Consider the following 11,434-nt stretch of genomic DNA (forward strand, 5'->3'; position numbering starts at 1 on the left):
AAACGTAGGTTTATTTCCATAGGGACATGCTGAATACAAAGGGCTGAATAATTGAGTAAATCATTAACATAAAATAATAGGACATTTTAATAAAAATTAATATTTTTCTTGAACATTAAACTATCAGACACTGAATAACTGCACAAATTAATAAGCGTAATGCAAATAAACCTATTTTTCTTGTCCCCCGAAAGTGAAATATTTCCTGTTGTGCCCACCAAACAAGACAGTACTAAACTAATGATGTGGCAATTGGCTGCTAAACTACTCACTGCTAGTATTAGTGGAGAGAAATGGTGCGCCTGCGCTTAAGGCGCGGGAGGGAAATGAATGTAACACGATTATAGTAGTCAGTCATTAGCAAATGTTGTAGTTCATTATTAATAATTATGTATAACAGAATAGTGTAAAATTAAGTTATGAAATTTTATGAAAACGTCTCTTACATACCGTTATATTGGCTGGGCCACAGAAATATTGGTTGTGGGCTGTGAGTCTGACATGCTTGCCCTGTAGGGTGACCCCCAGGGCATCACCGTGTAGCAAGGTTGTTGTTTTTAGAAATGACAATCTCTATTTATGCCTGCTTCTGCATGGAAGTAATATTGTGCTGCAATAATACTAAACACACACACAAAAATGCATGCATGTGTGTGCTTCACTAAACAGAAAGTTACAGTACTGGGCGAGGCTGTAAAGTTAAGACCCGGCAACACTTTGAACACACAGAAGGTGCCACTCACCCAGTCAGGTGCTGGGACAGAGACTAAATCCAGCCCCTATTATCCAAGGAGGTACAGGCTAAGGCAGAAGTCAGGTAAGAGGGAAAATCCTATTGTGCAGCGGGAAAGAGTGTGCACAGCAGGCAAAGGTGCCCAAGCAGCCCTACAGAGGCAGGGAGGGGGGACGAGAGGGAATATTTGCTGAGGGCCATCCAAGAGCAGAAGGAAGGGCATCTCAGCAAAGAGAGTGAAGAAGGGGCCACATGCAGGAAACCAAAACTATCCTGAGTTGGCTGGAGTGAAGGGTATGAAGGGGAAAGTGTGCAGGAATGAGGCTGGAGGAAAGCATGGGCCTCGCTTATGCCAAGGAGATGGGATGATTTTCGGTTTCAGTTAGAACACCTTTGTTATAAGCTACATAAATTGCCTGGCTAAGTAGATCAAAAAGGATATTTTTGCTGGGAGAATATGGTGCAGTTCAGAAGATTCAAGAGAAGCCAGAGAATTAGATTTAGAATGCATGAGGGAGCTGAAGGAAGCCATGGAAGCAGGAATTTCACATCAGTCTCGTCCTGGCTGCTGGAAAACTCTGTTTCTTCTTTCCATACTGACACATTTAGCTCAACATACACAGTCCCAGCCAGAACTTGGATTGGATGAGCCCTGTACTGTCTGAGAGCAAGAAGAGGAGGGATCTTGAGCAAGGATCCTCCAGAGACACTTTGACTCTCTTCCTGGGAGAGCCAGCACCTGGTTGGATTATGGCCATGGTCAGCACTTAAGAAGAGACAGTTCTCAGACTCAGGGAAAGGCATCACGAGTATTGGGCTGAAAGGCCCCTTGTCCATCTGCTAAGGGTTTCTCAACCTCGGCACTATTGACATTTGGGGTAGGATAATGTTTTGTGTGAGAGCTTCTTGTGCATTGTAAGATGTTTGGCAGCATCCTGATCTCTACCAAGTTGATGCCAGTGGAGTGCTCCCTCTTCCTTCCCCATAGCCTGGAATCAGGAGCAAAATCACCCCACATTGGGAATTGTAGGGCTGGCTTATATCTAGGGGTCCTCTAAATGCTCAGTATTCCTGGTTTGGTCTAGGTAACCATTCCCTCAAGGACTTGGTTGGCCTTGAGGTATACTGAATTTAGTACTCTGCTTCCTGAGTAGATCCTATACTATTAACACAAAATATCTTAACAGGCATTTAAATATGACAGGTCCTAAACATCCTCAAGTTCAGGCAAAACTTGCCTCTCCAGAGGTCTGGACACCCAAAGGTGAATACCTGAATAGATGATTGAGTAAATGAATGCCAAAGAGAGAAAGATATATGTGATTTTATTCTGTCTGCCCAGTGGCTTAGTAGTTCTTTCTTTCTGCTCCACCCCAACCCAATGTCCATTCTTTTCTTTTTTTTCCCATTCTTCCCCTGTGATTTCGTTTGAGGCATCACCTCCTCCTCTTCCACAGATCATGCAGTCATAGTGGGACTGTAAACCAGGTCCTGCTCTCCTACTAAGGAAGCCCAAGTCCCTGGTGTGTGTGTGTGTGTGTGTGTGTGTGTGTGTGTGTGTGTGTGTGTTTTGGTCTCTTCCTCCTCCTCCTCCTTCTTCTCCTCCTCCTCGTCCTCCTCCTTCTATTGCCATACTAGTGGCATGTCACTGAAGCTTAACCAGCTAGAATTTTTCTCTAGTACTTTGAGTGCTCAAAGGGCACAGAAAAGAAAAGGCAAGGAGGGGTAGGGAAGAGGAATGGATAATTGTGGAAGATTTGCTTCCAAAGGGATTTAGGCAGCATCTTCTCCATCGTCCTCACTGCCTTGAAGAGGCAGATGGTGCCAGCATCCTGAGGTGACTTTCCCAATGCTAAGGAAAGAGTGGGGCAGATGGGGCTTCTGGAGGAGAAAAGAGAGGAAAAAAGAGACCAAGATGGGCAGAATAAGAAGAGGGAAACCAGGCAAGAAGGGACAGAAGGTGTTGCTCATGAAAGGCAGTGGTGTGATTCCACCTATTCACGACCAGAGCTGGAGCTTGCTGGCCAGACCTCTGGGTTCTCCAGGAAGTGAGTCACCTGGGGCCTTGCCAACTCACTGATGTTTCTTTCATTATGTCCTTTGGAAGTATATGAGGCTGGACTTCTGGGCAATAGCTTCCCCTTTAAAACAATAACAACTATGATTACTGCTACTTGTTATTAAGCTCTATTTGCCCTGGGCTATTAGGCTATTGCATATCTTTTCTCATTTGTTGATTTCTCCCAGAAAGCCAACGAGATAGGTGGTAGCATTGTCCCTGTTTTAAAGATGAACATATTGAGGTTCAGAGATGTCATCTTGCCCAAGGGCAGAAATGGGATTTGAACTGCGGTCTAACTGCAAGGCCTCTGACTGCAGACAGTGGGGATTTTCCAGCCTAGAGCCTCCTAGCTCCAGGACCTGGAGAAATGGAGGAGAGGATGAGAGCTCCCCATATCCTAGTCCAGCTCAGACCCACTCAGATTTCTACACCTTCAGCAAGACTTGACTTTTTGAACCTGATTTTGATCTGGCATTGGAAATGCAGAGCTGTCTCCTGATGAAACCATCCCACTCTCCATCTGGTGAATTAATTCACTTTTCATCTCCTCCTCCCTCCCTTGGCCTGTGGGTCAGCAGGCTACTTGATAGCACCTTGGCCGGAGAATCAATGGATAAGGAAAGGAAAAGGAGGAAAACTTAGCTCAACTCTTGTTACCTGAGGCGGCAGCTGAAACCAACGCCCACAAAGGGGGTTTTGTATTTCCCATGAATTTAAAATGTCCCTGTCAGTCACGCTACCAAACGTCCTGAGTTGGTGATCCACAGGAGAATGCAGTCATTGTGCAAGCAGGACAATTTATAAGGAAATACTTCACAGCACACAGTTATGCAGTAAAAACTCACCCCCAAAGAGCTAATTACTGAGGTGTTTCTTTGGTGCCCTTGCCTTAGTTGCGGGGAGGGGAAGGAGAGGAGCTGCTGAAAAGCCCAAGACTTTCAGGTGGTCCCAGTCATTCCCCCGCCTCTCTGTCCAAGTCATGCCCCCCCCCCCCGCCCCCGTGTTTCCAAGTCATGCCCCCCTCTCTCTGTGTTTCCAAGTCATGCCCCCCTCTCTCTGTGGGTTCCAGTCATGCCCCCCCAGTCTCTCTATGGTCCCAGTAATGTCCTCTATTCACTCTGTGGGTCCAAGTTGTGCCCTCTATTCTCTCTGTGAGTTCTAATCAAGTCCTCCAGTTTCTTTGTGGGTCCAAGTCTTGTCCCTACACTTCCTCTATGCTGCTTCCTCATTCTCCACTGAAGGCTGTTTTTTTGTTTGTTTTGTTTTTCCCTGTCAGTCATTTCTAGTCCTGGTCAGGGAACATACAAGCTTGGTTTTAAAATTGAGATGTCTGTATGTCAGAAGAGTTCTGACAAATTATAAGCAGCTACTGAGCTAATATTGGCTTCTGACCAGGTTGCTCATTGGAGGATGCTTTCTGGGGGCTTGACCATGAAGCTTTGGAGAAAAAGAAGGCCATTTCCACCAAAGGAGTAACTGGTGTCTTTTCAAAACCCATTTCTTCTTATTTTTTAAAATTTCTTTGTCTTTTCTCTTCTTTTTTTCATGCCTCCCACACAGAAGGAGGGGAGCCACTATTGTGTAAAATATACCGTATCGGCTGGCAACATTGGGGTGCAAGTGGAAGGGCGATTCTGTTCTGGATGAAAAGTGATCCTATTTATTTCTGAGGTTGAAAGTGAAACAAGAAGGTGAAGTTTCTTCATTCTGATTTAACTTCTTTTCTCAATTATTCTTGGGAATGTCAAAGATAATTACATTTTTCACTCTTTTCTCTCCTTCCCCTCCTCTTCTTTTTTTTCTAAAGATTTTCGGGGAGGGGTGTTTATTATTATTTTCAATCTCAAACAAATGTAGAGGGAAAACTATAGTAAATCCTCACACACTGGGAAAATTTAAAGCTAGTACAAGTAGGGAAATGAATGAACTAAATAGCAAACACAGGAAAACAAGATTCTCACTTTTGAATTCTTGGTAATAAAGACATCTCAGTTACACATTGACATGTAAATTAACAAGGCTTTCATCTTTTTGGGGCTCCACCTCTGGCCCAGCCCCTAAAATCTGTTTTTGTGGTCTCTTCCTTGCCAAAGGATTCATGAATATACAAAAGCCTTTGAAGGCTTTTGGAAGGCAAATGATGCATGAGATTTCAGCAATGCCACATAAGTAGGTTTTTGAAAAAGCCAATAGACCCATGGGGTTGGTGACATCCTGGGGGACCTTCAGTTAGGCCCACAGGGTAAACAGGTTCACTCATCCAGCCAAGGCATAACTTCAGCATCTAGCTAGGGAGACAGAATCTTCAGTGATCTAAGACTGTAAGGAGCTTCCCAAACTTTAACATGTCTACAATCTCACCTGGGGAGCTTGTGAAGGCTCAGATTCTGAGCCAGCGTGAGGAGGGAGGGTTGGAAAGCAACATTTCTAACAAGCTCCCAGGCAGAGCCAGCTTTCTGGGTAGCAACACCAGGTCCTGGATACAGAAGAGACCTGAGCTTGGTTTCATGCTTTATTTTCACCTTCTTGAAATTCTTAATGATTTTACATTTGAACTTGTGTTTTGTAAGTAACGTTTGATGGGACAATATAGCATGCAAGAGAATGGAGGAGTAGATGCATGCCCCTTTCTCTTGCTATCCATTTGCATATAATGTTCAAGATGCCCCATGAGTACACAATTCTGATGGGAGCTCATCCAGTCTTAAAGCAAGTTCTGGGTAATGTGTCATGTCTATGACTTATGAAGATTGAGGGTCACTGACAACCTTGGAACCAGGACGTGCTATGAACATAGAAGGAAAGAAATGATGTTCTAAGAAATATGAATGAACAAGGTAACCTCTCATATCCATTTTGTATTACTTCTCTTTATTAGCCCACAACTCTTGCTGAAAATGATGCCATAAAAAGGAAAATTCTATTTCCTGTAAGTCCTTCCTTATTCATCAGGAAACAGAAGGTAGAGATAGTTGTTAGAATGTGCGCTTACTAAGAAGTAAAATAAAAACAGCTGAGTTGCTTTGTTCAGCTTTTCCACTGTTCTAGTAAGAACAAAATACATGTGCATAAGTGACAAAGTACAAATTGTGTAATTTTGATGATTCCACATGAGATAAATTTACATCTCCATTTAAAACTGCCATTACATGATAAAAAGATGAATGGTAAATCCATGCTAGTAATTCAAAATTTTAATTATTATTATTTTTTTACTCAGCATATTAAATAGCAAATATGATATACCACAACAAGTTAAAAGACTGTAGAGGGGGAAAAAAACACCCCTCTATATTTAGTAACTTCAGTGGTACATTTTTCCTGCTTTTTGAACAAAGGGCCAATATTATTTTGCATTGACCCACACAAATTACAGAGCTGAACCTGTTCCTAGATGTTCATAATCTTCCTGATCCACAGGCGAGATTTGGAGGAGTGAGAATTTTGAAGCCAGACAGATCTGAATTCACCTGCTAGTTGTTTTTGTGATCTTAGGAATTCCTTAAAGGAATATGGAAAAGAAAGACAAAACATTATCTTTATGGCTTATCAATACCATCATCTAACTTGGTAGGTGATGTGTTGCTCACATACTTTAGTTTCCTTATCTATACAATGTGGATGATAATTCCTCATTGCAAGACTTCAAAAGATGACCCCATCCTCTAAACTCTTCTTGCCCTCTGCAGACCATAGAGGTCAATGAGGGGGTCCATTCCTCCTCGACTATAGTTGGTGGTTGACCTTTTGGCCCCTCTGTTCAATGGGAGCTATTTGAGAGCTGGGTTATGCCATGACTTTATCTTAAAGGCATGCTTGCACAGCCAACGTCTACCACAGTATCAATATTATTATAATGTAGATATTTGATATTGAATGAATACAAATTTTCTGCTTCAACTACGCAAAGGAAAACATGAAAAAATAATTACATGTGCCATCATTGAGATACTGCACATTCCCTCCAGATTCCTGCTTTTTCCCTATTCAATTCATACTTATCCTTCAAAGATTGGCTATGTGAATTCTTTGGGATTCTAGAGGATTTGATCCTGGGCTGTTCAAAATCATCCTTCTGTGGAGAGTTGTCAGTGAATCTTCTGCTTACATCAGCCTGAGGCACTTCTTGGTAGCTTTTAGGCTACCAAGGCAACTGAGCAGTCTGGGTGGTTGAGGAGGACATGATATGGGGGGAACCCTCATACTGGGTTTCACAGGTTGCACAGGCTGAGGGAGGCATCTATATCATGGCCTTCCATCGGTTTTAGCTCCCAAGAAGGGTGAGGAGTACATCTCGTTAAGAATATGGACAGCCCTGCGTGCAGTGTCAGAACCTGGGGGGAATGAGAAGGCAGATGGCACAAGGGGTGAGAGCAGGGGCAGGTATGGAAGACTGGGTACATGCAGGGAGACTGACCAAATAAGAAATGTGCTAAAAATAATGGAAGCCAGATTTCTCACCATTGGAGAAGAAAACTATAAATATTAAAAGAGAAATAGAATGAATCTTGTAATATTGGAATGGGATGGGAAATATCACTGTGAACTCACGGATCTCTCTATATATAAAGAAATAAATATCAATGTAAACTAGTGTGTGTATGTTTTCCCTAGATCTGTCCCTAAGAGGTCCTCTGAGTAATGGCACCCCAGTTAGCAATGAACACTCAGATCTTGGCTTCCAAATATCATTTTCCACTGAGCGGGACAGGGCTCCTTGAAGAAATGGGTGATTTCAAAGGCTGGGGTGGAGAATATACAAGATGAGCCTGGAAACCTGAAATATCTTGTGCCAGAAAGTAAATGCATACTCACAGATTGATGGGAACATGTCAAAGAACATAGAAGTCAGATTGAAAGGGCTCCCACTGGCCAGACTTAGGGCAACTTGTGGATGAAAATAAATCATCATTCATAACAGATTATAACATTAAACATAGGATTCCATGAGTTTATATTGATATAAATGAATGAGTTGAAAGTTTGATGAGCTATAGTATATTTACATATACTCAAAATGCCTCCTAACAAAAACACTTATTAATTACAAAGATAAAAAAGGTACTTTTGCAGTGGACATCATTTTAACCAAGTGTTCAAAGTGAACATCACCAAGATCCAGTGAGAGTAAGTAACACACATCATTCTGAGATATTGTTGTTGATATTGGATGAACAGCATCCATCAAGCAAACACAAATCGAGGGGCATTTTATAGAATAACTGAGTTACCTTCATAAGTGCCAGTTTTATGAAAGTCAAGACTAAAGGATTGTTCCAGATTGCAGGAGACTAAAGCAACATGACAATTAAATGCCATGTGTGATTCTGAACTGGATCTTTTTGCTCTAAAGGATATTTATTGAGACAACAGGTGAAACTTGGAAGGAATTGGGGGGGGGGGTAGGGCAGAAGATGGAGTAAAATAGCTACAACTGAGAGAAGAGGAGGAAAGGTTAAAGAGAATTAGTCTGTTTAGAAGAGGGGCGGGAGAGGAAATGAGATGCTGACATAGCTGACAAACTAAGGGTGGGCTTGGCAATGGATTTGGAGACGTTGGCAAGTTAACAGAGAAAAGGCTTGGTGAGTGGGAAGATGAAGAAAAGGAGAGGGTGGGGAAGAGAACTAATGTTTATTGGAGGCTCTCCATGTATTAAGTCCTAGGCTGGACATTGAAATCCCATTTAAACTTTTACATAAGTGTGTAAAACGACAGTTTGATCCACGTTTAATGAATGAATAAACCAAGGCTCAAAGAAGTTAGGTAACTAGCTCAAAGTAATACAGCTGGTAAGCAGACCAGGATTTAGAGCCCAGTGTCTGTGATTTCAGCGACAATGGGATAGTAAAGAAATGGTCTCATCAGGTCAGGAAAGGAAGTGAATTCAATTTTTTTCCCTCTGAGATTGGAAAGGGCTCAGAGACAGAGTGAGAAAATGATGGTGAGTGTTTGGAGGTTGGCAATGTAACAAGGATTTGAATAATCTAAAGAAATGTGTTGTTGAAATCACAGGGAAATGGCAGAAAACGTAAAGAAAGAGAAACATCGAGAAATGCCATCACTTGTAGGTTGAGAGAAAGTCAAACAGGAATTGGCCGAGGGTTGGGGGATATGGTAGGCCAATGTCTACAATGACATCCAATGAACCCCACCCCCTCATATCTACACCTCTGTGTAATCTTCTCTCCTTGAGTCTGGATCTAGTGACTTATTTCTGATCCAAAGAATACAGCAAAATCGACAGGATCCCACTTCTGTGGTTAAGTTACAAAAAACTGTAACTTCCATCTTGTTAGCAGACTCTGACGGGTTGGTTTCAATGAAACAAGCTGTCTTATTAGAGCCCCTGAGTCAAAGCACTCGGATGGCCTCCCTCTAAAAGCCAGCAGGAAAGGAGTCCAATGCCCTTTAAGAAATGAAATCATGCCGACCACCATGTGAATGAACTTGCAAGTCGATTCTGCCCCAGTTGAACCTTGATGGAGTCTTGTGAGAGACGCTGGGCCAGCACTGTGCTTGCAGCCTGTGAGAGACCTTTGGTGGGAGACCCAACTGAGATGCACCTGGATGTCTAATTCACAGAAACTGGAGAATGAATGTGTGTTGCGTGAGACCACTGCGTTTTGGGATGCAGTCCATTTCCATTATGCAAAGATTGCGTACTTGCAAATCCGCCTGCCGGCTGAAATTTATTTGTAACCCTCAAATCAACATGCACTGCACCTTCACAGTCCCTAGGGACATGCACAGAGCAGTGAAAATGTTGAGTTGCTTGATGCACATGCTCCTAGATGAGGCGGAACAAGGCAAGGTTGTGCCTTCTTGTTTCAACTCTATTGTAGACACGTGTCCTTTTCATGGTCCATTTAGTGCCATGTTTGTTTGTTTTTAAGTTTCTGTTGGTGATTTCACTGTTTGAAATGGTCTCCAAGCACAGAGCTGAAGTGCTCTCTAGTGTTCCTAAGCACAAGAAGGCTGTGATGTGCCTTATGGAGAAAATTATGTATCAGATGAGCTTCGTTCAGGCATGGGTTGGCTGTGATTTCAATGTTAATGAATCAACCATATATATTCAATAAAGTGTCTTTAAATAGAAGCACAGATAAACAGGGTTATGTATTGATCAGTGCATGGAAATGATGTGACGAGAGGCTGGCAGGAACCTAACCCTGCATTTCTTCGAGGAGCAATGGTTAAATATTTGCTCATTCAGAGATCTTGGTGGCTTTATAGGACATAACTACCCCGAATAATGAGAATCGGCTGTAATTTGTTACGTAGCAATACAACAGATAGAAAATACAGGGGCAACAGTAATTCAGTCCACAAATCTAAGGAGGAAAAGTGTTTGTGACATGTATCACGGTTGCAGGTCTCTCACTAGGGGTAAGGTTAGAGAGGTAGTGGATCAGTTATTCATTAGCATCCATTATCTAAGTATCATTAAAATGGTTATATATTGAAAATCAATAATTTTGCAGGGCTAAGGAGAGTTATTTTAGGTGAATGTGAAACTCGAAGAAAATTGGCCTCACAAAGCAATCTCTTTGCTCTATAAAGCCCACAGCTATGTGACGATTGATGTGTCAAAAGGCACCAGCTTAATTAAAAGCCCCATAACCAAACAGGGTGATGTAATCCAAGGTGAGCTTCTGGCAGCTGCAGCAAGTGGACGCTGCCAACCCAGGGAAATTGTACAGCCACAGGAGAAGTTGGGAGGGGAATAGCCTCTTGGGGACCCAAAGTGCCCTAACATGGCTTTTTTCATAATAGATGGCTGAAAAGTTCTGGCCCCTATAGTTGAAAGTTTAAGGTATCTTCATTTTAGTTACTTTTAACTTCAGCCCATAAAATGTTTGTTTGTTTGTTTATTTATTTATTTATTTATTTTTATCTCCAAACTTCATTTTGGATGCTCACGCATACCCTTACTCCCTGCACTCACTCTAATGAGTGTGCTAAGCCCTTAAACATGCATGGGTTTGGATAATATTTAGTATTGTGTGTGTGTGTATGTGTGTGTGTGTGTAGAATGAGCAGTTACATAAGTGGCACTACGCTATAAATATTGAGTTCTTTCTTACTTTTTCCACTCTGCCCTATGATTTAAGTGTTGCTCTATGAATGCATAGTTTGTTGTTCCTAAGAGCTGCATAATATGCCATAATGTGTACCCACCACATTTCACCCATCCTTCCCTCTAGTGCTGGGCACTCAGCCTGCCTCCAATTCCCACTCCCACAGTGACATAAAGGGAGCAGAACAACGTAGCAGTTTACCTTGTACTACCAGACCCTTCATTCTCCTGTAATTACTTCTCTTGTCTGTCTTTCCTTCGTTGAGTAGAGGATAATATCCACCAGAACTCATTCCTAGATCACAAGAATGTGCAATGTTTCACTCTTTTTGTTAATCCTCACCCTCATTGATTTTTACTTTTTAAAAAATTAAAAAAGGTATTTTTATTGATTTCACAGAGAAAGGGAGAGAGAGAGAATCATTGATAGACTGTCTCCTGCACAACCCCTACTGGGGACCGAGCCCACAATCCAGGCATGTGCCTTGACCAGGAATCAAACCATGACCTCCTGGTTCATGGGTCGACTCTCAACCACTGAGCCGTGCCAGCTGGGCTCCAT

This window comes from Myotis nattereri (assembly GCF_964212035.1).
Source record: "Myotis nattereri genome assembly, chromosome: 12".
Lineage (NCBI taxonomy): Eukaryota > Metazoa > Chordata > Mammalia > Chiroptera > Vespertilionidae > Myotis > Myotis nattereri.